The sequence below is a fragment of the Engraulis encrasicolus genome, chromosome 16, assembly GCF_034702125.1.
Source record: "Engraulis encrasicolus isolate BLACKSEA-1 chromosome 16, IST_EnEncr_1.0, whole genome shotgun sequence".
NCBI lineage: Eukaryota > Metazoa > Chordata > Actinopteri > Clupeiformes > Engraulidae > Engraulis > Engraulis encrasicolus.
The window spans coordinates 18,724,234-18,750,320 of record NC_085872.1 but is presented as its reverse complement, the minus strand read 5'-3'; the positions used below and the strand labels follow the sequence as shown (position 1 = coordinate 18,750,320).

Genomic DNA, 26,087 nt, shown 5'->3' with positions numbered 1-26,087 from the left:
TTATAGGCAAATAAGGTTACCTCAACACATTGTATGTGCCACACTTCACCTATTCTACAGCACCTGTCCTACTGTGACGGATTCTCATTCATCCATGTCATCTCATCCAGAGTTTAACTGGAAGCTGCAGGACTTTTCAAGCTAAATGTAGAAGTCCAGTTGGTTACATCCAAATGCTTATTACACTATGTTGTAAAAGCAATGTCTTACTATGAGATAGAAATGGGGGTTTTACACCAGTTATACTTGACAATGCCATGATGTACATTATGAACAGTTAAATTGTGATGGAAATGTTCTGAGGAGGATAAATGTGAGTACCGGTAGATCCACACCTGCTCCATATACAGTTAGGTTCATAAATATATGGGCATCTACCAATGTTCCTCTTGTTTGCATCTGTACACCACCCCCATGGATTTGAAATGAGACAAGCATAATGCTCTCACTGTGACTGCAGACTATCAGGTTTAATATTAAGGTATTTACATCCAAATCAGGGGAACTGTGTTGGAATTGCAACTATGTGTGCTTCTCAATGTTAAGTTACCCAAAGTAATTGGACAGACTAGCATTCATGCATCAAACTTCCACTGTTTAATATTTGGTTGCGCAGCCTGAAATTTCTCTCATCTGTCCATATGTTTGAACCCTCTAAAAGAGGGCAGCCAGGGCCGCTGACAGGTTTGGCTGGGCCCGGGACAACATTTTCTCAATGGGCCCCCCCTCCCAACACCAAAAAAGACCCCCACCCCCTCATCCCTGACGGTCCCTACACAAAATAGTCAAACGCCCAACCACAACCACGTAATTCCCTTGTGCAGCTCCAAAACACACCACGTCGGGATGACAAGCCCATTTATAACGGATAAACAAAAACTTATTTACAACCTTACGGATATGGACTGAGTGGAGTTATGGTTTTCAAAATGCTATCACAATAAAATCCACGCTATTGTATTACTTAAGCTCATGAATAGCACATTTTTCATCACATCGACCATTTTCACTTGACCAAGGGGAATCATGTCAAGGACGCGTGTAGCCTATGTCCGCTGAACTTCCAGAGAGGGGAACAAGGCGGAGCACATTCATCTTGCGAGTGTCAAGTTCACCGCAATCAGAACCGAAAGTTACAGGTTACCCCAAAACGACACCGTTATAACCCATTCATTACATTCAATTCTAGGCTATCTAAATGTCAATTTCACACGTTGACATGCCACTGGCTTATTTTAAACCAAATAAGTTTAAACCAGAGTCGAGTTACACTGGCTGTAATTCAGCTGACCGGGGATGATTCTCAAATCAATTCAGCCTGATTGGCGTGCGCGTGCCTGCCTGAAACTTTTGATTTGGACACATAATTGCAGAGTAGGCCTAATGCGCATATTCATAGATTCAATTACATAGGCACATGAAACACATTGTTATTAAGCCGTTGTGGTAATCAAATTATTCGATACCCCCTGTTTCTCTGATACTGAATCCCGTGTGACTTGCTCACGGCCTCCTGTGCCAATGTTGGGCTAGTTCTAGTTCTACTTGACGACGGGGCTGGAAAAAGTTTGCCTGTCTTACCTGGATCTGCTGCACAGCTGCTTTTACTGGTGCCTGCTACATCATTCCAGTCTTTCCTGAAATATTTAGCCAGAGAACCCCTCAGCCTTTTGGCTTCTTCCTCTCTTTTTCGTTTTTCCTTCTTTTTCTGCGCTCCTGACTTGTGCATGTTTACTAACTGGCTCGCGCACACTGACCACTTATCGAAAGCTGTCGTCTTTTTTTCTAGAAAGACCAATCCATTTTGGAATAGGGGTGATAGGGGGTTATTGGCCGTTTTTTCAAGGGCAATGAAGACAAACATCTATAAGTAATTGTTTGAATGCAAATAAAGCACTTTTCTACCCTAAAAAACAACACATTTTGAAGTGAACGTATCATAATTGAGCCCAACGTCATGGGGGCCAGGTAATGGGCCCCCCTCTATTCCAGAATTCCCAGGGCCCGGGACAAAAAGCCCTTTAGTCCCCCCCTGTCGGCGGGGCTGAGGGCAGCACATACCAAAACTGTTGCACTTTTTATCCTATCAATGTGCTTTGGATGTAAACAGCACCCTGAAATTAATGCTGAGAGTCTGTACTTTGTTTATATTTCTGGCCCTAACTGTATATGATTGTGAAATGCCATAATAATAGAGAAGAATAACTTGTTCCTGTGTACCTTGTTTGGCAGGTGTCTACATCAGATTGGGGAGTTGGACACTGTGTATGCCTGATGTACATCAGAAGGCTTTCCAGGCAGGCTGACCTGACCAATTGGTGAGCAATTTATGCTTGCTTATCTAAAGCTTGTCAATCTTTTTTTTTTAGAAAACTAAATTCACAAAAAAAACCATCTGCTAATTACGGTTCTGGCAGACCTCTTTAAAATTACATATTTTTGTCAACTCAGACATCTTTACTTGCGTTCTGTCATATAGACATGCCATGTGCATAAAACTGTCACAGGTATACTACTACTACTACTACTAATAAAAAATAATAATTGCCTTTTAATATACAAAATTGCAATAGAGGTAGCCTGTGAGCTTGAGCATATTGAGGATGATGTTGGAATTAAAGATGCCAAGAAGTACAGGGCAGCTGCTGAAAGCTGTGTGCTGTATATCTGCCTATCTTTCCCATGCCAGAATAAAGCTTACATGGTTACACTGATCAATGTTTAGTTTCATGGTTGAGATATATGTTGTTGCTGTAGGCCCTGTGTTAGTTCTTGGCCAGCTAGAGTCTTACACGTTTTTCAGTGAAATGAGAGGAGGGGAAACTTGTGAAAATATGTGTTGTTGCACTGATGAAATGGTTCTTGGTGTAATGGGGAAGCCCTCAAATTGTTAGGTACGGTATGTTATTTTTATGTTATTTTAATGATACAAGGGGCAGCACAACACAAAGAATGGCGTTTGTGTGCAATGTAACTGCTAGTGCATTTTGTACCACTAGTGTTGCCGTAGCTGAGTTTCTTCCCGCATTGAGTCGTGTGTTTTTTTCCTACCCGAATGGACTGTAACAGCTGCTCTTAAAGTATTTAGCCAAAAACTCACCTTGGCAGACCACTCTAGCAATACTCAACGAAATTACCAACATTAAATACTACATGAAAAGTGTTCCGGGTTCAGCTGCTTTTAGAATTGCACTACGGCAGTGTACTTTTTGAAGGCAAGTCTGAAATCTCGTTCTGTCAAAAAACCCTGTCAAGACGGCGACTACTCTTTCAGTCAAAGGAGTTCAAAGTTTTACGTGGCTTATTTTGAAGATGACACCCGCTGAATTAGGCATATGATATCGTGGCACGCAGCGTTATAAGTTGGGGAAAAAAAACTCAGCTCTTGCAGAGGGTAAACACGAGGATCCATTCAGCTAGCGATGCAGTAGCCCACGTTCATATGTCAAGCTAATCACGTGCTACCTTGTTTTATGATGTTTCGAGCTATTTTAAAAGCTTCTGAGAATTTTTTTTTTTTTATGTGAAGGGATGTTCACTTTCATACAATTAGAAGGAGCAATTATGATTAGGCTAATTGATGTGTTTCTTGACGTCAGATGGACCGAGTTGTTCATTTTAAAACCCTAAATTATGCCAGCAACCAAATTATCCAGCAGTAATTGATGAAAAAACAAAAAATATGTGAGTAACTTGTTCTCCCATTCTGCATTGTATGAGAAGTAGGCTATTTTTAAGTATTTTGTTTCATGGGTGCCACATGTTTATCCATGCTTCCTCATGATATAAGATCCTACTCAGGATGAAAAAAGTAAACATGCACTGTCACACACTTAATAAGGTATTAACTCAAGGTCTCCACTAAAATGTTAGTCGTATAATAAGCCTAATAATAAAAGAAACAAGGCCTATGATACAGAGACAGATGAGAGAAACAGAATCCTTAGATATGTCAGAGTATTTATCCATCCTTTTTATCCATACCCATCCTCACAGCACCTTTGGCAAGTTAGTACCATTTCACACACTTCTTTGTCTGGAGTCATGGTAACCCATTTAGCATGCCTATCCTTGGGACCATTTTCCAATCAGGAGTTAGTTAAAAGCAGCACTAACACAGATTTTAAAAGTTCAGACTAGTTCCACTTCTGAAAGTTGTGTGACAAACTGTCATCAATAACCTTGACCTACAAATTTGAAAGAAAAACATCCCCCCGCACTAGAGCATTCATTTTGATATTAAAAATTGAAGAGGAGAATCAAGGTCAAAAACCTAATGTCTCACACCATTCTTGTCTCTTGCCACAGTTACCAAGGCTATTCTCTCTCTCTCTCTCTCTCTCTCTCCTTTGTTTTTTAAAGGTCTCTGTGGCAATAACGAGACAATCAGGTAGGTACGGTGGTGCATGGCCAGCATCTCTATCTAATTATGAATAGCTCTGTTGCCCCTATAGACACAGCCAAAGTCGGCTTCAACCAGGTTTTTATGCTCCCACTTCTTTTTTTTCCGTGTCACGTCTGAAGAAGGGTGATTACCTAATTAAACGTCACAGAAAAAAAACAAAAAAACAAAAAAAAAACAAGTGGGAGCATAAAAACCCGGTTGAAGCAGATTTGGATGATAGGGCAGCTATGACTCAATGGTTAGAGCGTTTTTAGATCAGAGGGTTGCAAGTTTAAATCCCCACCTTACCATCACTTTAATCCATGGCAGAAGTGTCCTTGAGCAAGGCACCTATAAACCCACCTTGCTCCAGGGCCTGTTTAAACCAATACCCTGTTCCTAAATAACTGTAAGTCGCTTCAGATAAAAAAAGGGTCAGCTACACTCTAAAAAGTACTGTGTCAGAAATGACACAAAATGTGTGTGCTCAGGGATAACACATTTGAATGTGTGTGCTCAGGGACAACACATATTGCGTCAATTGTTAGATGTGTATAAGAAAGGGGTAATAATGGTGTAAGGAATCAAAGATGTAAAAAAAATGTTTTTGTGTAATATTCAAACCACAGTCCTGGTTTGTGATGAGTTTTTGGCTACATTGTAAATTTAAAATGTATTTACGATAAGAATTATTAATGTAAATTTTTTTACACAAAATGTGTCAAACACAGCATTTTCACTGAATAATACACATTTTGCAGGGTTCCAGCTAGGATGAAATTCTAGCGTAGCGGTCGAGGGAGCGAAGCGACCGAGAGGGGGGGGGTTGGTGCGGAAGGGGGGTTTCCCCCATCCGCGGTGCAGAGTTTTTGACAATTTAAGGTAAAAATAGGCCATTCTAGGGGTACCTAAAAGGTAAATTATCAGTGTTTGGTTGCAGTAATGTAACTACTTTTTTTCTGATAAAAGTAGTGTAGGCCTAACGAGTTACTACTAAAAAGATGGTAACGAAACACTGTTGTCAGTGAACTTTTGCGATTGGAGAGATACATATGACTCCCTCTCTCGGGTGCATAAGCGCAACTAGAGATAGGCCTACATTCGGAGGAAGAGAGAGGTGAGTCGCGATGTCCCCTCCTTCTCACAGTTGCACTAGTTTTGAAGACGTTGAGGAGCACTGGTGAACCGTGTGTGCATTTAATAATATGGCTTATCAATGTCCGAGTGCGCCGATTCCGAGACAAGTGCAGTTTGACACTTTTCCCGAGCTCGCGCTATTGTACAGCTTGCGCATCCTAAAACCACCTACGATTGGTGCCTGGTGCATTTTGCAGGCAAGCCACAGAAAACGCTCATTAAGCCTACTTTTTGCTACACCTTATTAATTTTGGGGTTTTCTTTGTAGTTACGCCACATGTCAACTGACAAGCTTAGGTAAAAGTGCCTCTCACCGTTTCGGAGATAAGTCAATCTGCACGTCTTCTCCCGCCTACTTTCCCCTCTCGTTTCGAATAGTGTCAACTCGCAATGTCAGCGCTTAGCGCCCAATGTCTCCGGATTTGTTTGTATGGTAACAAGTAACAAGCTCAGCACTACTTTTAAAAAGTAACCTTTCTACCATTGATCAACCCCAGATTCATTCAGCGCGGGACTGCCTGATTTCCTCTGCAAAGCTGGGCTGCATTTCTCGAAACCAGTTGTTAACTATGTTACTTTGTTGTTTGCAATGCAATTTCCCATTGCTGAAACAAACCCCTGAAATAAGGATGCGATTCTACACGTGCATTTGTTGTTGGTTCTAGCTGGCATACGCTTGTCACAGAGATTAATAAAAGCCGTCAGAACACAGCAACAAAATAATAGTAGGGTAGTCGTAGTAGAGTGCTTTATTGTCACTATTTAAATACAGTGATTATGACAAATGTGTCAGGTTTGGCAGAAGGACGATGTGGCATTGATCTGGCTGTAGCCTATATAGGCCTAATACAGACAAAATGCCGTTACGCTGTATTGAAATAAGCGCCATGGTCCAAATAAAGCGTAATGGTCCAAAATTATAGCGTAACGGGCCGCCACGCACTTTTGAGCTAGCTAGAACCCTGCATGTTGTGTCATATTCCACACACTATGTGTTAAAATCACCTTAACACAATACATGTGTCAAAAATGACAGATTCCTTCTTAGAGTTTAAGTGTAATGTAATAATAATAACAGTGGATGGTGAGGACAAGAACAGAGTTGCGCACACAGGAGACTTCGCCCAGAACGGTTGTTTTGCTCATGGATTGAAGTTACTTGAAGGCTTTTGCACCCCACAGTGTACCGCACAAGGCACAACAACACCAACATAATTGGCCTTTGATGTGTACATCAAAGCCAGACAGATGACCTAAATGGCATTAATGTTTGATAAAGGAAGTATCTAATGATGTCCTGCCGCTTTAAGCTCCTCTTGATGATGCTGTGCATTGAGTCAGTAGCTATGTTATGTGTTTATACTATGGTAAAAGTAGAAGTCACACTTAAGCTCCGCTTTGAAATTTATTTAGGTCATACAACGTTTCGACCCAATAGGGTCTACTGTACCATAAGGTTCAAAATGATAGTTGTGTTGTAGTCCGACCCGCCGACAGGGTAGGGACAAAGGGATACGTTGTCCCGGGCCCGAAGAGATGCAGGGCCCAGAATTCAGAATTGGGACCTCGTTACATTGTATGTATTGGGTTGGGGGCCCTTTCAGATGGCTTTGTCCCGGGCCCAGCAAAAGCTGTCAGCGGCCCTGGTTGTTGTAGTCATCATTCTGGACCACCATAACTGCACCTCCCTTATGTGTCACTGTTACTGTCACCATGTGATCATCATCTTTTTTGATATGTGAGGCCTTGATCGTGCCACGCTTGTGTGAGTGCACTACATAGTCACAAGTGAGGTGTCATGGCCAGGGAAGCCGACAGGGGGGGACAAAGGGGCCAGTTGTCCCGGGCCTTGGGGAAAAGGGGGCCCAGAATTACATTAGATGCATTGTGTCGGGGACCGTTTTAGTGGATTTTCTACCGGGCCCAGCGAATGCTGTCAGCGGCCCTGGTCATGGCATCTCACTGATGTATGCGTGACCTGCCCCAGCCCGGTGGCCTTGCTTCGTGTGTGTCCATTGGCACTCTGGGGGGGTATGGGCCACACTCAGAATACTGTATGTTTGCCCCCCTCAGTTCTGCTGGCCTAACACGAGTTCATGGGAGATTTGTTGGGCTTTTTTGCATTGAAATTTGCTAGGGAATCACCCTATTAAAATAAATACAGGCTGTTTATGACATGATATTGCGTAGTGTAGTTCCAAAAGAGAAAGCACATCTGTCTCGTAAGCATTTTATTACAGTCTGTTATGTCCTGTTTGTGAGGATCATGCCTGCTTTTTTGATTGTGTTAATTGTTTTTAACGAAATCTATATATATAAACGTTGTAGGCTCAAGGCTTACTAGGGATAATTTACAATACATAAATCAAATGTACAACACATCACACATTCATATCGATATGAAAAGGGAAGCTAATGAAGGCACACATACCAGTGTTCCCAGATCATAGACATGTAGGCTACCTAACATGTAGGCTTTTTTGCATTGAAATTTGCTAAGCATCGTGCGCAATCACCCTGTTAAAGCCAATACAGGGTGTTTATGATATGATATTGCGTAGTGTTGTTCCAAAGCACAGCTGTCTTGTAAGCATTTTATTACAGTCTGTTATGTCCTCTTTGTGAGGATCATCCTTTTTTGATTGTGTTAATTCTTTTTAACACAATCTAGCCTGTATAAAAACTTTGTAGGCTGGAGGCTTACTTTACAATACATAAATCAAATGTACAACACATCACACATTCATATCGATATGAAAAGGGAAGCTAATGAAGGCACACATATACAGTGTTCCCAGATCATAGACATGTACCTAACAGAGCTACGACTTGGATATAGTAAGTGTGCAATAAGCCCATTTGTAGAGCCGTCCAGCCTGCTCATAATCTTCAGGGGGAGATTTCTCAACATGGTCATGGAAGTAGTTAGACCTCACTACACAAACTACCCCACTTGCTCTAGTAGGCTAGTGTCTTCAGGAGAATCCTGAGCTTCATGTCTTTGTAAGCTACGTTCAGCTTGAGCAAGCTCTCCTTCTTGTATCTAACCTAGAGTAAGCTGTACTGTATAAAGAGGGGAGCCGTATGTAACTTAAACATCTGTAGTGCAGCGATGGAATTATGGAATTTTCTAGCCAGCATGTGAGCTTCGACATATATACAGTGCCCTCCATTATTATTGGCACCCCTGGTTGAGATGTGTTTTTTAGCTTCCAATTATTATTATTTTTCTCTAAATAATATGGGACCTTAATGGAAAAAAAGAGAAAAATCCAACCTTCAATACAAGTGCATTTATTCAGTGGGGAAAAAATCCCACATAAAGAAATAATTATTTGACATCAAATAATGTGTGTCACAATTATTAGCACCCCTGTTGTTAATATTTTGTACAACCCCATTTTGCCAACAAAACAGCACCTAATCTTCTCCTATAATGTTTCACAAGATGGGAAAAGACAGAAAGAGGGATCTTCAGCCATTCCTCTTTGCAGAATCTCTCTAAATCATCCAGAGACCTGGGTCCTCTCCTCTGTACTCTCCTCTTCAGCTCACCCCACAGGTTCTCAATGGGGTTGAGGTCTGGGGACTGAGATGGCCATGGGAGGAGCTTGATTTTGTGTCTGGTTAACCATTTCTGTGTAGATTTGGCCATATGTTTAGGGTCATTGTCTTGCTGCCCATCTTCAGCTTTTTGGCAGAGGGCAACAGATTTTGATTTAAAATGTCCTGGTATTTCAAAGCATTCATGATGCCATGCACCCTAACAAGCTTCCCAGGGCCTTTGGAAGCGAAACAGCCCCACAGCATCACTGACCCACCCCCATACTTCACAGTGGGTATGAGGTGCTTTTCAGCATGCGCATCTTTCGTGGCACGCCAGACCCACTTAGAGTGTTTGTTGCCAAAAAGCTCAATCTTGGTCTCATCTGACCAAAGCACACGGTCCCAGTTGAAGCCCCAATACCGCTGGGCGAACTCCAGACGTTTGCGTTTATGATTGTGGGTGAGGAAAGGTTTTCTCCGTGCATGCCTCCCAAACAGCTTGTTGGCGTGTAGACAGCGCCTGATGGTTGATTTGGAGACTTTGTGACCCCAGGATGCTACTATTTGTTGTAATTCTGTAACAGTGAGCTTTGGAGATATTTTGATTTCTCTTACCATCCTCCTCACTGTGCGTGGTGGCAAAATAAACTTGGGTCCTCGTCCAGGCTTGTTTACCACTGTTCCAGTTGTTTTGAACTTCTTAATTATTCCTCTCACAGTAGATATGGGCAGCTGCAGTTGAGTGGCAATCTTCTTGTAGCCTCTGCCTGACCTGTGAAGGTCGACGCTTATCTGCCTCACTTGTATGCTGTGTTCCTTTGTCTTTCCCATGTTTAAGAGTGGATAAGAGAAATGGCCTCGGTGTCACGTCATATTTATACCCCAGGGAAACAGGAAGTGATGAATTACTAATGAAATGTTCCTACATACTCTGGTAAACTTTGTAAACTACTGTAGAAATGACAGAAATTAGGGATGCAAATGATTAATCGACTTTAGATTAGTTGTCGAGCAAGAGGTTGCTCGATTAAAATGTATTAATCGCGATTAACCGCTAGAGGGCGCTAGAGACTGTTGAGTGGTTCTAGTCCTACTCAAATCCATGGTGCGCAGATTTTATCTATTAAATTGTCATTGCAACTTCTAGAGTTCTTATGGGTCTTTTGGAGATGTGTACTTGAATCTGTGATTATGCCAAGTCCAATGGTGTAAGTTGTAACTGCTTGAATTATGAGAAAAACGATCTTTCAAGACAGGCAAATGTCACTGCAAGCAGCATTTTACTGTAGGGTTAAGCTTGCTAGGTTAGCTTAGCGTGCTAACTAGCGAAATCACAAACGTAGTCATTTCAAATTGTGAGCTGTAATTTTAACCACTACACCCTGTCAGATATCAAGACTAGTATTAGCTGAACTGGGCATGAATATATATGACCATGCATGAAGTGGAGCACCATCTGTTCAATTTCAGGTGAATCCATGTTAGCTGTAAGTGTTGTTGTCACAGCTCCATTCATTCTCAATGGAGCCTGTTAGCTTATTAGCTCTCCTTACAGACACAGGAAATAACTTTTTTTTTTGTTCAGAAACGAACTTTGTTGACATTACTATCCATTATGGACAACAACACACTACCCAACATATAGCATTTCTTTATTTTGAAGCGTATTAAATTAAAATGCTTGTGGTTGGCTGACACATATGCAGACAAGTCAGTCTGATCACGTTTCACTCAACCTTGCAAGGCGACAGAGGGGGGCATGGGGCTAGTTCACTCCTGGGTGAAATCAATGCCTCCCCAAAGGTGGTGTGGAGATGCCATAGAAAACAGCTTTCTTTTCCTAATGCATAATTATAATTATATTATAATAATATAATATAACATCATACAATAAAATACAATATGGGCTTAATGATCATAATATAATTGAATATAACAATATACTTTTTGAACTCAGTGTTTTAACTATTTAGCTGATATTTTAAAAGGCCCTATGAAATTCAGGTGAAAAAACGCCGCTTATCAATTAATCGAAAGTCGATCGATAACACTATCAACTAATGATTAATGAATTAATCGATAATTTGCATCCCTAACAGAAATGCTTCAATTATATTTATTTCCTGGGAATTGTTAAGGGTGCCAATAATTGTGGAACAGGTGATTTAATGAAAAATAATTATTTTTCAGTCAGGGATTTTTTTATTTTCTTACAATTCATTTGAGTTGAAGGCTACATTTTCCTAAAATTTTCAGTGTGACAGTATTCTTCTGCAATAAACACTGAATTTATTTTAAGGCTTTTAACACATCTCAACCAGGGGTGCCAATAATTATGGAGGGCACTGTAGGCCTAGTGTAGGCAAGATGTGTGAATGAGAGATTATAATGCATAGTGCCGCAAGGCAGTTTTACAGTGTTCTATTTGTAGCACAGATACAGTATGAGCCGACTGTGAGGTTTATTGAGAACAGTACCTCTCTCCAAAAAGGCTTTTTTTCCCAGCGAAAAGTAATTAACGGCTACCTCATTAACACTTGTGCTAAGAAAAACAAGCTGATTTAGGACGTCACCCTCCAAAGTCCAGGCAATTAGCACAGAATCCTCTATGTAGCTGATCAATGAGGGGAAAAAATCATCCAAAAATAGTTCACTTATGCCAGCATGAAATTTGGCACAAAAGTTCATTGAAGTCCGCTGTCTTCAACAAAGGACAACAATCCAAGATGGTTACACCTGTCACATCATCATGCAAGTTTTCTTTTTCAGGTGCAGTTTAAAATAGTGTTCAGCTTTGATTTAATAGTAGCCTACATACTATATAGTCCATACGACTCTGTATGGTAGCACCATTATTCATGCTGTTCTACCAGTGGAACACTGTAGTAGACATTGAAAATTTAACTATAATACTACACTACTATGGCATAACACAGGACATTTGGTAATGGCACTACGACTTGGTCAATGCCATTATGGTCACAGCAGATTCATAACGCCATCTCTTAACAGGTCAAACATTAATACATAGTTTTAAATTATACAAGAATTTACACCTCACTGTGAATTATAACATTATTTAAAATTTCAAATGTACCCTTGTAGCAAAAAACAATGAAACAATATACTGTATAGGTGGTTGGTTGCAAAACAGATGTCAAAACCCATCAGTAAATAAAAAAGATATTCAAGAAATTAAAAATAAATGTCACACCATAATATATAATAATGGACAGGGATTCCATATCATTAACCTGCCAATCATATACCATCATAATTATATTACAGACTGTTAATATATTGAAAATGAAGCAAGAAATTGTGCCAGAAAAGCAAGCTATTCTTATAAGTTATAATAGGCCTAAGTGATTGACATTCAGGGACCTACCATGGCTCCCCTCTGACACACCCCCACACACACACTCTTGTTCTGAAATGGTCTATTGTGGGTTGTTGCTGCACTCCGTCCACTCTCTTCCACTGAAATACTCCCTGGTCTGCTGCTACCCATTCTAACCCAGCAATCCCAGCCAATATTCCACTGCACGCTACCTACAATAAATCACCTCTAAATAGATGCGGTTATAAACTCCCCTGCTTCCTAATATCCATTCCCAACACCCACGCTGAAGTTTTACCCTTGACTACACACACACATGCGCTGAACCACGTGGACTGACAGACAGATAGGCAGGCGGGGAGACAGGCAGGCAGGCAGGCAGGCAGGCAGACAGACAGACACACACACACACACGTACGCGAGCGCGCACACGCGCATATACAAACACACACACACACATACAGAGAGAGAGAGAGAGAGAGAGAGAGAGAGAGAGAGAGAATACAAGATTAACTGTCCATGTCTCTTGAAATTACAATTAGGCCTTTACATGTTAAAATAATAGGCTAGTTATTATACATTGTAGTAGTAGTAGTAATAGAAATAGTTCAGTTTCAGCACTCATACTACTTCTAATTGCTATTCTGAACATCTATTCTGTCAGGTTAGCCTCAAGCAGAAAGACCTTTTAGACTATAAGCCTGCACCACGAAGCTGTGACAACAACACCTCTCTGCTAAACGACCTGAACAGTTTCTTTGCCCGCTTTGAAGCACAAAATGACACTCACCCACAGAAAACTCCCCCTCCCCCCCAAGATCAACCCCTTTACCTGTCCTCTGCCAGTGTTAAGAGGACACTGGCCACCATCAACCCACGCAAAGCAGCTGGCCCAGACAACATACCAGGCCGAGTGTTGAAGGATTGTGCAGAAGAGCTGAAGGATGTCTTCACAGACATCTTTAACATCTCTCTGGAGCAAGCAGTCATCCCATCACTTTTCAAAGCTGCTACCATCATACCTGTGCCGAAGAAATCATCACCATCATGCTTCAATGACTACTGTCCTGTAGCACTGACGCCCATAATCATGAAGTGCTTCGAACGGCTAGTCCTGTCACACATCAAAGCCACCCTACCCCCCACCCTAGACTCCCCTACCAGTTCGCATAACCGAGCCAAGCGATCCACGGAGGATGCAATTTGCTCTGCCCTCCATCCAGCCCTCACCCACTTGGACAATAAAGACTCATATGTGAGAATGCTGTTCATTGACTTCAGTTCAGCATTCAATACCATAATACCACAACAACAACTCATCAGAAAACTGGACAAACTAGGTTTCAGCACCTCCCTCTGCAACTGGCTGCTGGACTTCCTGATGCAAAGACCACAAGCAGTACGGGTAGGGAACAACACCTCAAGCACCCTGACCCTGAGCACGGGGGCTCCTCAAGGTTGTGTTCTCAGCCCCCTNCTGTTCACGTGCTGACACACACACGACTGCACAACACCCACAGCACTAACCATCTAGTGAAGTTTGCGGATGATACAACACTGGTGGGCCTCATCACCAAGGGCGATGAGACTCACTACAGAGAAGAAGTAGACCTGCTGGCCAGATGGTGCAAAGACAACAACCTCCTGCTGAATGTCAACAAGACCAAGGAGATTGTTGTCAACTTCCAAAGGGTCCAAAAACAACTGCCACCACTGACCATCGACGGCGATGCTGTGGAGAGAGTGAGCAGCACCAAGTTCCTTGGAGTGCACATCAGCGACGACCTCTCTTGGACCACCAACACTACATCACTGGCGAAGAAGGCCCATCAGCGTCTCTACTTCTTGCGCAAACTTAAGAAGGCAAGTGCTACACCCTCCATCATGACAACATTCTACAGAGGAACCATAGAGAGCGTCGTGTCCAACTGCATCACAGTGTGGGGAGGAAGCTGCACGGAGAAAAACAGGAAGACACTCCAGCGTGTTGGAGTACCACTCCCCTCCCTGCAGGACATTTACACCACACGCCTCACCCGGAAAGCACTGATGATCATCAAAGACACAAGCCACCCTGCACACAAACTGTTCAGCCTCCTGCCCTCTGGAAAGAGGTACAGGCGCCTCCGTTCCCGTACCACCAGGCTGGCGAGAAGCACAATGCACCAAGCGATCAAGATGCTGAACACTCAACCCACTCTCCCTCCACTGTCAGCCTCTAGCCAGCAAGGCCACTGACAACCCCCCCCCCATCCCCCACCACCATATCTGCGACTGAACATTCCACCTGCACTACTATACTTGTGACTGAACTTTCAACCTGCACTAACTCAAAACATGCACACACACACACACACACACACACACACACACACACACACACACACTCACACACACACACACAGCACACACAACACACACACACACACACAAGCACACTGCACTTTCTGCACAAAACCCAAACATAAACACACTGACTCACACTGACTCACACACACACACACACACAGACACACGAACACACACACAGACGCACACCGCACCTTCTACCTGCACTAAACACATACACACTACACACACACACACACACACCACACACACACACACACACACACACACACACACACACACACACTGCTGCTGGTGTACTTGACAAACCTTTTTAATATTTATTTTTCTTCAAAATGCTACTGTTACCATGTCTAGAACGCTATAAAGGACTTTTTTAGGAAAAGCACAAAAGCACAACAATACCTCTTAATGTATGTCCTCTACAAGTCTTCTGTTGTCCAGTCTTGCACTTTAAATGTCTGTATGAGCACTGTCTATGTCCATACTGTCTTAAGTCCATGTATAAATACTGTCTATGTCTATACTGTCTATGTCCTTACCTAGATTAGTCTATGTCTGTATGGGAAAGCAAGAAATGTAATTTCAAATTCTTTGTATGACCAGTGCATGTAAAGAAATTGACAATAAAACCTACTTGACTTGACTTGACTTGACTTTTGTTCAGTCGTGTCCTGTTCAAGGTTTCTCCTGTTAAAATGGAGCTGTTGCTGTTGGATTTTTTTCTTCTGTTGCCTTGTTGCTTCAGGCACCTTATACTATTGGGCTCAATATAGAAAGTTAGGACAAGGCCTGTTCAACAATAATATAACATGTAAATGGAAACAATAAAAATGGCAGCATGTGAATAACTAAAACAGACATCATAGCAAATAAAGACAAAAAGACAATAACACTAGGCTACCAAAAATAGCAAGGACTGGGAAGTGGTGGAAAGGGGGCTCTAACAGAGAGGGATAGAGCAGACAGTTTCTTAGTTACAAGGCCTTTCTCCTGGTACAGTACTTGGAGATGATGCCATAACCTGTAACAGAGCTGTAGCGCAAGTGTCTTGAAAATGCATGCATGAGATCTTTAATGTAATATGTAGCAAAAGGTTATGGACAGTCAACATTGACTATTCTGAATCAGCACAACTGATTAATTTACATTTAACTGATTTAATTTACATTTTACATTTACATTATCATAATACATTTGGCCTCAGAGGAGATTGCCCAGGGTATGGTGTTTGATTTCAATTTGTGTCACACATAGTTTCCGTGTTGTGATACATCGGCCTGGCTAATCTCCTCAGGCCAACTTGAGGACAACCACATTGATATTATTAGGATATTGCACCATGTGATGCAATACTGCTATGAGATCTCCATGCCATGTTAGGTCTTAATTTAATGGTTCCAGTTTTAGAATTATAATACCAGTTCTGAATCTGCCCTACCGTGGCGCTAATGGTAGGGCACTCGTCTGCCATGCGGCTGGCCCAGGTTGGATTCCGGCCCGGGTCGTTTTCTGACCCTTCCTTGTCTCTGAGCTCTCTCCCCACTCACTTCCTGTCCAATTCTTCACTGCACTATCGTAATAAAGGCCAAAATCCACCCCCACCCCCACCCTCAAAAAATCAATTCAGAATCGAATGAAGATCTCATAGAGCAGTCTTAAAATCATGTTCACCTTTGCCCATACTCAGTTCTGTTGTTGCCTCGACAAGTCGTTCGACGGATCGTTAGAAGGACCTTCAACGGATCGTTAGAATGGCGCCTACTACCCAGGCTCCGCCCTCGCAGTGACGCAACACCTTCGGCTCTGCTGCATTAGCGCAGAAAAACTGTTTCTTCAGGCAGATTCGAGTTCCCCCTGGCAGGGGAACTCCACCCACTTTGTCGGGAACCAATCAACCGAGCATCCTGGGTAGAGGCGTATTCAAGGCAGTGACGTGGTTTAAGCAGAGACGTTCTATTGGGACTAAGAAAATGTTTGGCTCAGCCTTTTCTGCCCTCGACCAGTAGCAAACCAAGGGAAGTGGGTCAAACATGTTGTTTGAGAACTATTAGTTGTTATGCTCTTGGCAAAAATACTAAATCAGAGCAAGATATCGCAAAACACGCCCACTCAATGCAAAAGCGTGTGCTCAAGTTGGGTCCTGTGTGCTTTGGTAACCTTTCCTGTCATTTGTCATCAGGCTTTGGCTAATGAATTAAGTGGACTAAATGTTCTCTATATTAATACTGCAGGACAAAAAAAACACCAAAATCCACAGTCAAGGTTCCTCTCTGCCTCTGCATATAACAAAATAAAAAAGAATTTGGTATGAGCACAAATCGTTCTAATATTAAAGACAGCTCAAGCCTACAGCTGTCGGTGTGCTTGCCATATGCGTAGTGACTTTGGGTTAAAATGTAGTATATGGCAAATAAGAAATGGTTATGGTTATGGTGCTGCTACTGTTTCATGAGCAATGTAGCATTCATGACAAGATCTATCTGTCTGGCCCATAGTGAGTCTCCTTTGAAAGTGTAGGGACTGCAAATGTAACAGTGGGCTTCTTGAGCCTTGATGGTTGGGCCTCAAACGATCCTCTCATGTAAACCCATTGGAAAGACTCCAGATCTGGAGAAAAATGGAGTGTATGTTTTTCATCGTACACAGACGTTTCTGTTTCATCTGATAGCTCTCCCATGCCCAAAGCATTGGCTTTAATTAAATTGTTCCCTCAGGCATGTTGGAGTAGTCAGGAATCTAGTTTCAGGGGTGAATACACCATGGAGAGAGACAGAGAGAGGGGCAGACTATATTTGACTGCTTGACTGGGTTATGTATACAGTGCTCAGTGGCCATCATCCACTTCTGCTGTGATACCGAAACAAACATGTAACAGGTTGATGCAGATGAAAATGTTCATGATGTGTATTGGAGCAGCCTTTTAATGAATTGTATTGATTGTCAATGCATGTAAAGAGGGACCATAGAAGCATTGCTCATTGCGCGCCACATAATTACTGAAACAGTCTCCAAGGCAATGGGAACATGAACATCATGTTATCCTCTCACTGATTTAAAAAAAAAGTTGAAATTTTTCCATCAGTGCAGCGTGAGCAATGAGAGGCTGAACTGCCCATGTGTAAGGTTACAGTCTGCGGTTCTAACCCCGTAAGCTTTTGTCAAATTAGGTTATCAGTCCCTCCAGGAAATCGCGATGTTGCGATCGCTGTGTTTTTCGCAACTTCAATGAATTCCCGCGAATTCTGCGCAAGAGCGGAACTTTAACCAATCACCGCGATTTCCCGCAACTTTGAACCAATCCATGTCCGTAACGTGTTGCGCTAAACATGTTGCCGTAACGTGTTGCCGTAACGTGTTGCCATGCACATGTTACTATCTGGGAATGGTCCTTGTGAAAGAACGTGGTTTGCTGAAACAAATAGGCCTAAGGCATTAAGGGTGGCTGTGAGACTAGTGGTGGGGTCGCCACCTGTTAGGAAGCGCATGGACAGCGCTGTTTTTCCCTCCCCTTGCTGGAGCTTGTGGATTGTCAATGGAAGGAGAGAAATAAGCGTGCGTGTTGGACTTTGCTATTCCCATGGAAAGATGACTACTTTCACAGAATTGTAGGCCTATAGCCAATAGTTAAATTGCATTTTAGTATGCAAAAGTGACAACGATAGCGAAAGCGAATACCTCAACAGCCGAGGTTGCAACGTCCAGGCTCTCCTGCTTTTAACACTCGGGAATACAAATAGGCCTAGGCTATTCAACTAAAACTAAGGAATAGACTACAACACATTTATGTAGGCCAATTGATTAGGCCCTACCTCCAACACCAGGTATCAATCAAGACCTACGGACACCCTTGCAACCTCTACCTCGCATAACATTTAAACTCCACGATAGGCTGCATTAAAGATTGCGTTTGAACTGATATGATGTAGCCGACATGAGTGTGTCAAGGGAAAGCTGCGTTTTAAAACGCTAAATGAAGACAGGAATGGCATTATCTTACCATTTGACACATGGGACACTGCTACTCTGCTTTCAGCTGGCTGAGGCGGTATTCCAGGAATCAATAAGATAGCCCTGATGTCCTTATAAATGTTTCGATTCAAGTCATCGAACAACAAGCAGTGATGTTCGGGGCGCATAGCTTGTTTATAGCCTGCGCAAGCGACGCGGGCAGCAGTGCTTGCGCTTTAGTTTATTCATTTTTTTCCAATAGCCCTGAAGTATTCCTCATCTCGCGCCTTGACCAATTATTCGACATAGTCGGTTGTCTCTTTGCAAGACTGTCCTGAACAGACATGAACATAAATTATTTTCCTTTCGAACCATTCACCAGCATGAAGTAGGCAACCGCTCAGTAGAGCTCCTTTGATTAATGCAAGACCAACAGTTCTCTGCTAATGGCCTAACTAAGGTTTGGGGATGAAGTAGCCACTCGCCTATTTTCGATTGCATGCTGGATGACAAAACCATGTAGGCAATAAACGTGTCTTTTTTTGTATTGATTGTAAAACTCAACCGATGGTGGTCAATGCAAAGAATGTTACCGATAGACTACTCTTTCTAGACTGAGAAGCGCGAGCTTCACATGCATTTTAAGCGCGTTGAGTTGAGGTGCATATCAGCCCTGCATATCAGGCCATAGCCTATGGAAACATCCTTGGTTGGGGCAAACTTAAAAGCAGGGCATATTACCTCGCCAGATATGCATCATAACGTTAAGCCCACGATGGGGAAAATGCACGTTACTCGCAAGGCTGGAACACTTCACCTTGGGAAAGTGACCGTCTCGCAAGCATAGGAGCGGAACATAACAGCCCTCGGGGGCTGAACGCAAGCGCGTTCATAAAGGACAGGGAAAGCAAAACGGATTAAATAGGCATAGTCTTTGGAAAATGCCATGATATGAAATAATAGATTAAGTCCTGTGGTTCGGTTGTTGTCAGCAGTGTGTGCTTTTTTATTTCAACTGCTTAAATAGCCTAATGTTCAACAATCAATGTCCATCACCATTAAGCTAAAATATTTAGACAGCTTATTTACGCAGCTTGAGGTTACTACCTAGGCAACCAAGCCTACCTCAAAAATAGCCTACCAAAATGACCACTGAAAATAATATAAAAACACCAGAGGACTGGAATGTGGCAGTGTCCTTTACTTTCAAGCGTGGGGAAACACATTAAAAATCGCAACAAAAATCGCACCTTTCACTTCATGCCGCAACAAAATCGCAACAACACAGTAAGAAGCTCCGCAACTTTTATCGCGATTCTCTGGAAATCCTTGTGCACCATCTGGCAATTCCGACCGCGATTTTTTGAGAAAATGCCCGCGATTTCCTGGTGGGACTGGGTTATTAGCTTGGCTGTGTTACTGTACCATTCGGTCTTTGTGATAACCATCATGGGTGTTTATACATGGCCTTGGCTCTGTAAACAGAGAAGCACGGATGCCAGGACCCTGCAATAAAAATCACCCAGCCAATCAGCATGGAGCAAGACCATGTAAGGGATGGGTTCAAATTCTCCAGGATTCGGTATTACATAACTACCATCATCCTCCAGACTCTCATGAGAATGAGATTGATTCGAAGGCATTTTACAGCATGTCTGCTTACAGGATTTTACTCACGCGGACAAAAAAAGCCCAGAGCTTCTAACAAGCACAGTCAACTTAACATACAGTGCCCTCCATAATTATTGGCACCCCTGGTTGAGATGTGTTAAAAGCCTTAAAATAAACTCAGTGTTTATTGCAGAAGAATACTGTCACACTGAAAATTTTAGGAAAATGTAGCCTTCAACTCAAATGAATTGTAGGAAAATAAAAAAAATCCCTGACTAAAAAATAATTATTTTTCATTAAATTACCTGTTCCACAATTATTGGCACCCTTAACAATTCCCAGGAAATAAATATAATTGAAACATTTCTGTCATTTCTACAGTAGTTTACAAAGTTTACCAGAGTATGTAGGAACATTTAATTAGTAATTCATCACTTCCTGTTTCCCTGGGGTATAAATATGACGTCACACCGAGGCCATTTCTCTTATCCACTCTTAAACATGGGAAAGACAAAGGAACACAGCATACAAGTGAGGCAGATGTGCGTCGACCTTCACAGGTCAGGCAGAGGCTACAAGAAGATTGCCACTCAACTGCAGCTGCCCATATCTACAGTGAGAGGAATAATTAAGAAGTTCAAAACAACTGGAACAGTGGTAAACAAGCCTGGACGAGGACCCAAGTTTATTTTGCCACCACGCACAGTGAGGAGGATGGTAAGAGAAATCAAAAGATCTCCAAAGCTCACTGTTACAGAATTACAACAAATGGTAGCATCCTGGGGTCACAAAGTCTCCAAATCAACCATCAGGCGCTGTCTACACGCCAACAAGCTGTTTGGGAGGCATGCACGGAGAAAACCTTTCCTCACCCACAATCATAAACGCAAACGTCTGGAGTTCGCCCAGCGGTATTGGGGCTTCAACTGGGACCGTGTGCTTTGGTCAGATGAGACAAAGATTGAGCTTTTTGGCAACAAACACTCTAAGTGGGTCTGGCGTGCCACGAAAGATGCGCATGCTGAAAAGCACCTCATACCCACTGTGAAGTATGGGGGTGGGTCAGTGATACTGTGGGGCTGTTTCGCTTCCAAAGGCCCTGGGAAGCTTGTTAGGGTGCATGGCATCATGAATGCTTTGAAATACCAGGACATTTTAAATCAAAATCTGTTGCCCTCTGCCAAAAAGCTGAAGATGGGTCGTCACTGGGTCTTTCAGCAAGACAATGACCCTAAACATATGGCCAAATCTACACAGAAATGGTTAACCAGACACAAAATCAAGCTCCTCCCATGGCCATCTCAGTCCCCAGACCTCAACCCCATTGAGAACCTGTGGGGTGAGCTGAAGAGGAGAGTACAGAGGAGAGGACCCATGTCTCTGGATGATTTAGAGAGATTCTGCAAAGAGGAATGGCTGAAGATCCCTCTTTCTGTCTTTTCCCATCTTGTGAAACATTATAGGAGAAGATTAGGTGCTGTTTTGTTGGCAAAAGGGGGTTGTACAAAATATTAACAACAGGGGTGCTAATAATTGTGACACACATTATTTGATGTCAAATAATTATTTCTTTATGTGGGATTTTTTCCCCACTGAATAAATGCACTTGTATTGAAGGTTGGATTTTTCTCTTTTTTTCCATTAAGGTCCCATATTATTTAGAGAAAAATAATAATAATTGGAAGCTAAAAAACACATCTCAACCAGGGGTGCCAATAATAATGGAGGGCACTGTATCTTTCAACTTGAACATCTCAGATCTGACAGTACAACAAATTATTCATACCAGATTCCTTAAGGAAAATCACAGTTCCCAGTCTATGATTCAACGCAGTCTAAATATTTAGCACGAAGGTAAATGTTTAATGTCCTATATTGCCCTGGCCTCCCATACGGTATGCTGTGTGGTCTCCTCCAGTACGTGTGGTAGGTACGCCTCACCCAACATGTCAGCTCCAGCCTGGCCTGGTACAAGCCTCCCAAGCAGGTGTCTGACAGTGTGAAATTAGTCTCCCCTTCTGCCAGAGCTCTGCTCATCTCCCTTCCAGCCCTAGTGCAGACAGACACACACACAGGTCTTGTGTAACCCCACTACGGCATTTACCCCCTGCGCACAGGACAAGGACGATGAATCCGTGCCAAGTTCTGGCAAACAGAAAAATGACAGCATGCATGCACACAGGGCAGTTGCAACCTCACTGCTAAATAAATTATGAATCCAAGGGACTGATTCAGTTTTAACCTTCAATCCCAACAAAAGACATATAAATACTCTTTATCAATTTATGGGACTGAATTATTGGTAAAATTTGATTTGTGCAGGAGGGTTGAAAGATCCTTTGAGAAGACTGATGGCAAGTGCAGTGCATCTCAGCATGCATTTGAAGCACAGCCCCATATTGGCTGCAATCCAATTCTTAGACGGGTCTACTAAAACACGTACATTTTAGTCTCCTACCTCTGAAAGGGAAATCGACTGTGCAAAAGAAGGTATTTTCAAGATAAGGATATTGAACAGGGCTCATTTGCTAACTCTAAAATCAAAGTCGGAAAATGATAAACTTAAATCCGTCAGAGTGTTGATTGCAGTCAGCAAGGTTTTTCTGAAGTAAAAACATGAAAGCCACAAAATCCTCTTTTCTTTTTGGGAGAAAAATAATGTGAGAGCAGACTTTGAGACTCGGTCAAGAGTTAGGACACTGCTGTTTGTGCTATTTGACTAATTAAATTTATGCAAATGTTATTATAATCTCTGTCAGTCAATTTTACCATCTCTGCTGATGTCTTCAGAATATTGATGGACCCCTTTCTGACCCCTTATAAATTCCTAATCTAATTTCTCTCCCACTGACCTTCTGTCAAACACTATGAGGGCTTCACTGCAACAGTAGGCCTACTGTAATAATACGACACTTACCAGCTGTGAAAAAGGAATGCATTCAGAATTTAACCACATTTGTCAGTTACAGACAGTATAAGCTTACACTTTAGGAACTTAAAACAACTAAAACAAACATTTGATTATAGAGAGCATTTTTGGGAGTGAAGGAAACTTTTAAGTAGAGCCTAACAAATTGCCCAGCCTTTCAGGAAGTAATTGCACACGGACACAATTGTGCACTGCCTAGCATTACTGATTGTTCATTAGAGTGCAGTGTCTTTCTATGCCTTCCTTGTAAGGGTGCAGATTCAAGGCAATTATCTTAGCCATTCTATTTTGCATTAACCTCATGGCCAGGTTTTTTTTCTTCATCCGAGGCCATTATTAGGAAGGGGGCAGCGGTGTCTACACAGTCTCCTGACCCGGTAAAATTACACAAGCCCAGTTCACTAGTTTACCCTTGAGTGCTTGGTGTACAATATGCGTGAGTGGCATGCTGGCTGGCCTCGGTCCTAGAATGTTAAAGCGGAGATCATGCGGGATGATCATCCGCTTCCACCCCCATGTGTATGGAGGGATGTAGCTGGATACTCTAGAACTAGTGAAATAGGAGGAGTAGGGGGAGGTGGTGGGACAATCCGGAAGCCTTCGCGCATCACAGGTGGAAGGGAAAGGAGGGGTTTAAATGTCAGCGAAGGCGGGAGCAAGTAATGACAGCTGTCAATCACTCGCGGGTTTCCTCCCGAACCATGTTTATTTATAAACAACATTTCACTAGTTTACCCTTGAGTGCTTGGTGTACAATATGCGTGAGTGGCATGCTGGCTGGCCTCGGTCCTAGAATGTTAAAGCGGAGATCATGCGGGATGATCATCCGCTTCCACCCCAAGAATGCAAGAGACCAACCAGCAATACTGATGCGAGGTCCGTCCGCATCCCAAAAGAGCAAATTGGCTCAGCAGGACGGCGGAGCCGACTGGAGGACCGAGGGCCAAGCTTAAACAAACAAACATAAAAAACAACCGAAATTAACGTTTCAATAACGGGAGGAGAGACGATAGCGATTAGAGCTAAGAAGCGAGTGCTTGATGCGCACGACGGATATCTGCCAGATTGGTTCGTACGTACAGTGCGTAGGCGTCGGAGGACCAGCGACCGAGCGTTTTAATTTGTTGCTCAGATAACCCTTTGGTAGCCGCCGTGGTGGCCGCCCCAATTCTAAAGGAATGGGCCGAATAACGTTCTGGAGAAAACCCAGAATTGGCGAGAACCGATTTAAGCAAACACTGAAATGTGTGGCGGGTAACGGGAGTACCGTTATCCGTGACGAACAGTGGGCAGGATGGCGGGGACTGAGATGAGCGGTACGCCAGGTATCGAGACATGTATTGGTGAGGGTTGAGGTCGGAATCCAAATTGAAAATAAATATTGGGTGACCTTTTCTGAACTGGTCCGTTTTGCTTTGTTTGACAAGGAAACGCATGGTGTTTTCGTCAACGTGTTCCAGATCCGCGATGCAAGGGTGTATAGCCGGATTAAATTTGTGGTTAGGACAGGTGAATTCGCCACATCGTAACATTCCGAAAAAAGCCAGAACGAACATGGCAGCGAGAGTGAAATTTGTGTGAAATGACATGAACCCATTGTAGAGGGTGGTGAGACATGCGGCGAGAACCGTGCGCGTAATGGGGAGTCGTAAGTCAGGGCTAGAGCGGGGCTTTTGTTTGCGAATGCCCTTGAGTAAAAGCGAGACTCTACTGTCGGAGAATGACTGGCAATCGGAACCGTAAATTAATTTGTGCATGAAATGCACGCCCGACAAATAGGCTTTGATTGTGGCGGGACTGAGTTTTTGGAGCGTAAAGGCGTGCGTAATGAAGGAGGATATTGTGACCGTGTCGAAGCTAGGAAAGGGCAGGGAATGTAGTGCGTGGAACTGCTTGAAGCTTGACCAGGCGGTCCAGTATGACTGCATGGTATTGTGAGAAATCGCATTGAGGACTAAATCGGTGGTGGTTTGTTGCAGATAGCTCAATGGGTGATTCACAGGAAGATGGTCTCTGAGAATCTCGGGAGGGGCGTGGGGAGCTCGTCCGCATCTGGCGCCAACGATCTGAATTTCTGGAAATGAAAACGAGAGAGGGAGTCAGCGATTTGGTTGTGGTGGCCTGGAATGTGGGCTGCTCTTATAATGAATTGATAACTGGCCGCGGTCCAGACGAGACGTCGGAGGTATGGAGAGACCGTTAGAGATTTCGTGCGTGTGGTGTTAATGGCATTTACGACTGCCTCGTTGTCGCTATGAATGAGAACGCTCTTAGATCGCCATTCTTTTCCCCAAACTATGGCTGCGAGGACTATCGGGTATAACTCGTACACGGCTGAGGATGGGGCATCCGCGCACCTCTCCAGAAATGCTTGTGGCCAGGTGGAAGCGAACCAGCGCCCATTGTAGTAACCACCGAACCCCACCGAGGGGGCTGCATCGGTGAACAGTTGCAGATCATCTGGGGATAAAACACAGTCGTCGTAAAACATGCATAAACCGTTCCATTCATCTAAAAACAGTTTCCACAACCTGAGGTCTGCGAGACCGTGCGCGTCGATGTGGACGATGCCAGAGAGCGACGGGACGGCTGACGCTGCGGAGAGGAGGTGTGATATGAAAGGGCGACCCTGGGGTATTACGCGCATAGCGAAATTTAGGTGTCCTAACAGAGATAGGAGCGCTTGTTTCGTGCAGGAGGGGGCGTCGAGGAACGAGTCGAGTAACACTGAAATTCTGTCTCGCTTCTCCTTGGGAAGCGCCATGGAAAATTCATCGGTATCCAATGTGATACCGAGGAATTCCAGTCTGGTTGACGGCCCTTCAGTTTTCTCCGGGGAA

The 26,087-nt window shown here is 43.1% G+C and overlaps 1 long non-coding RNA gene across 4 annotated transcripts in view; it reads left to right on the top strand.

Moving 5' to 3' along the window:
- Positions 1-26,087, top strand: part of LOC134465324 (uncharacterized) — a 43,087-nt gene that overhangs the window by 6,221 nt on the left and 10,779 nt on the right. For all 4 annotated transcript variants that reach the window (XR_010038136.1, XR_010038134.1, XR_010038133.1 and 1 more), the window contains one exon: positions 2,233-2,318. This is a non-coding gene — a long non-coding RNA (uncharacterized LOC134465324). The remainder of the gene's footprint in view (positions 1-2,232; positions 2,319-26,087) is intronic.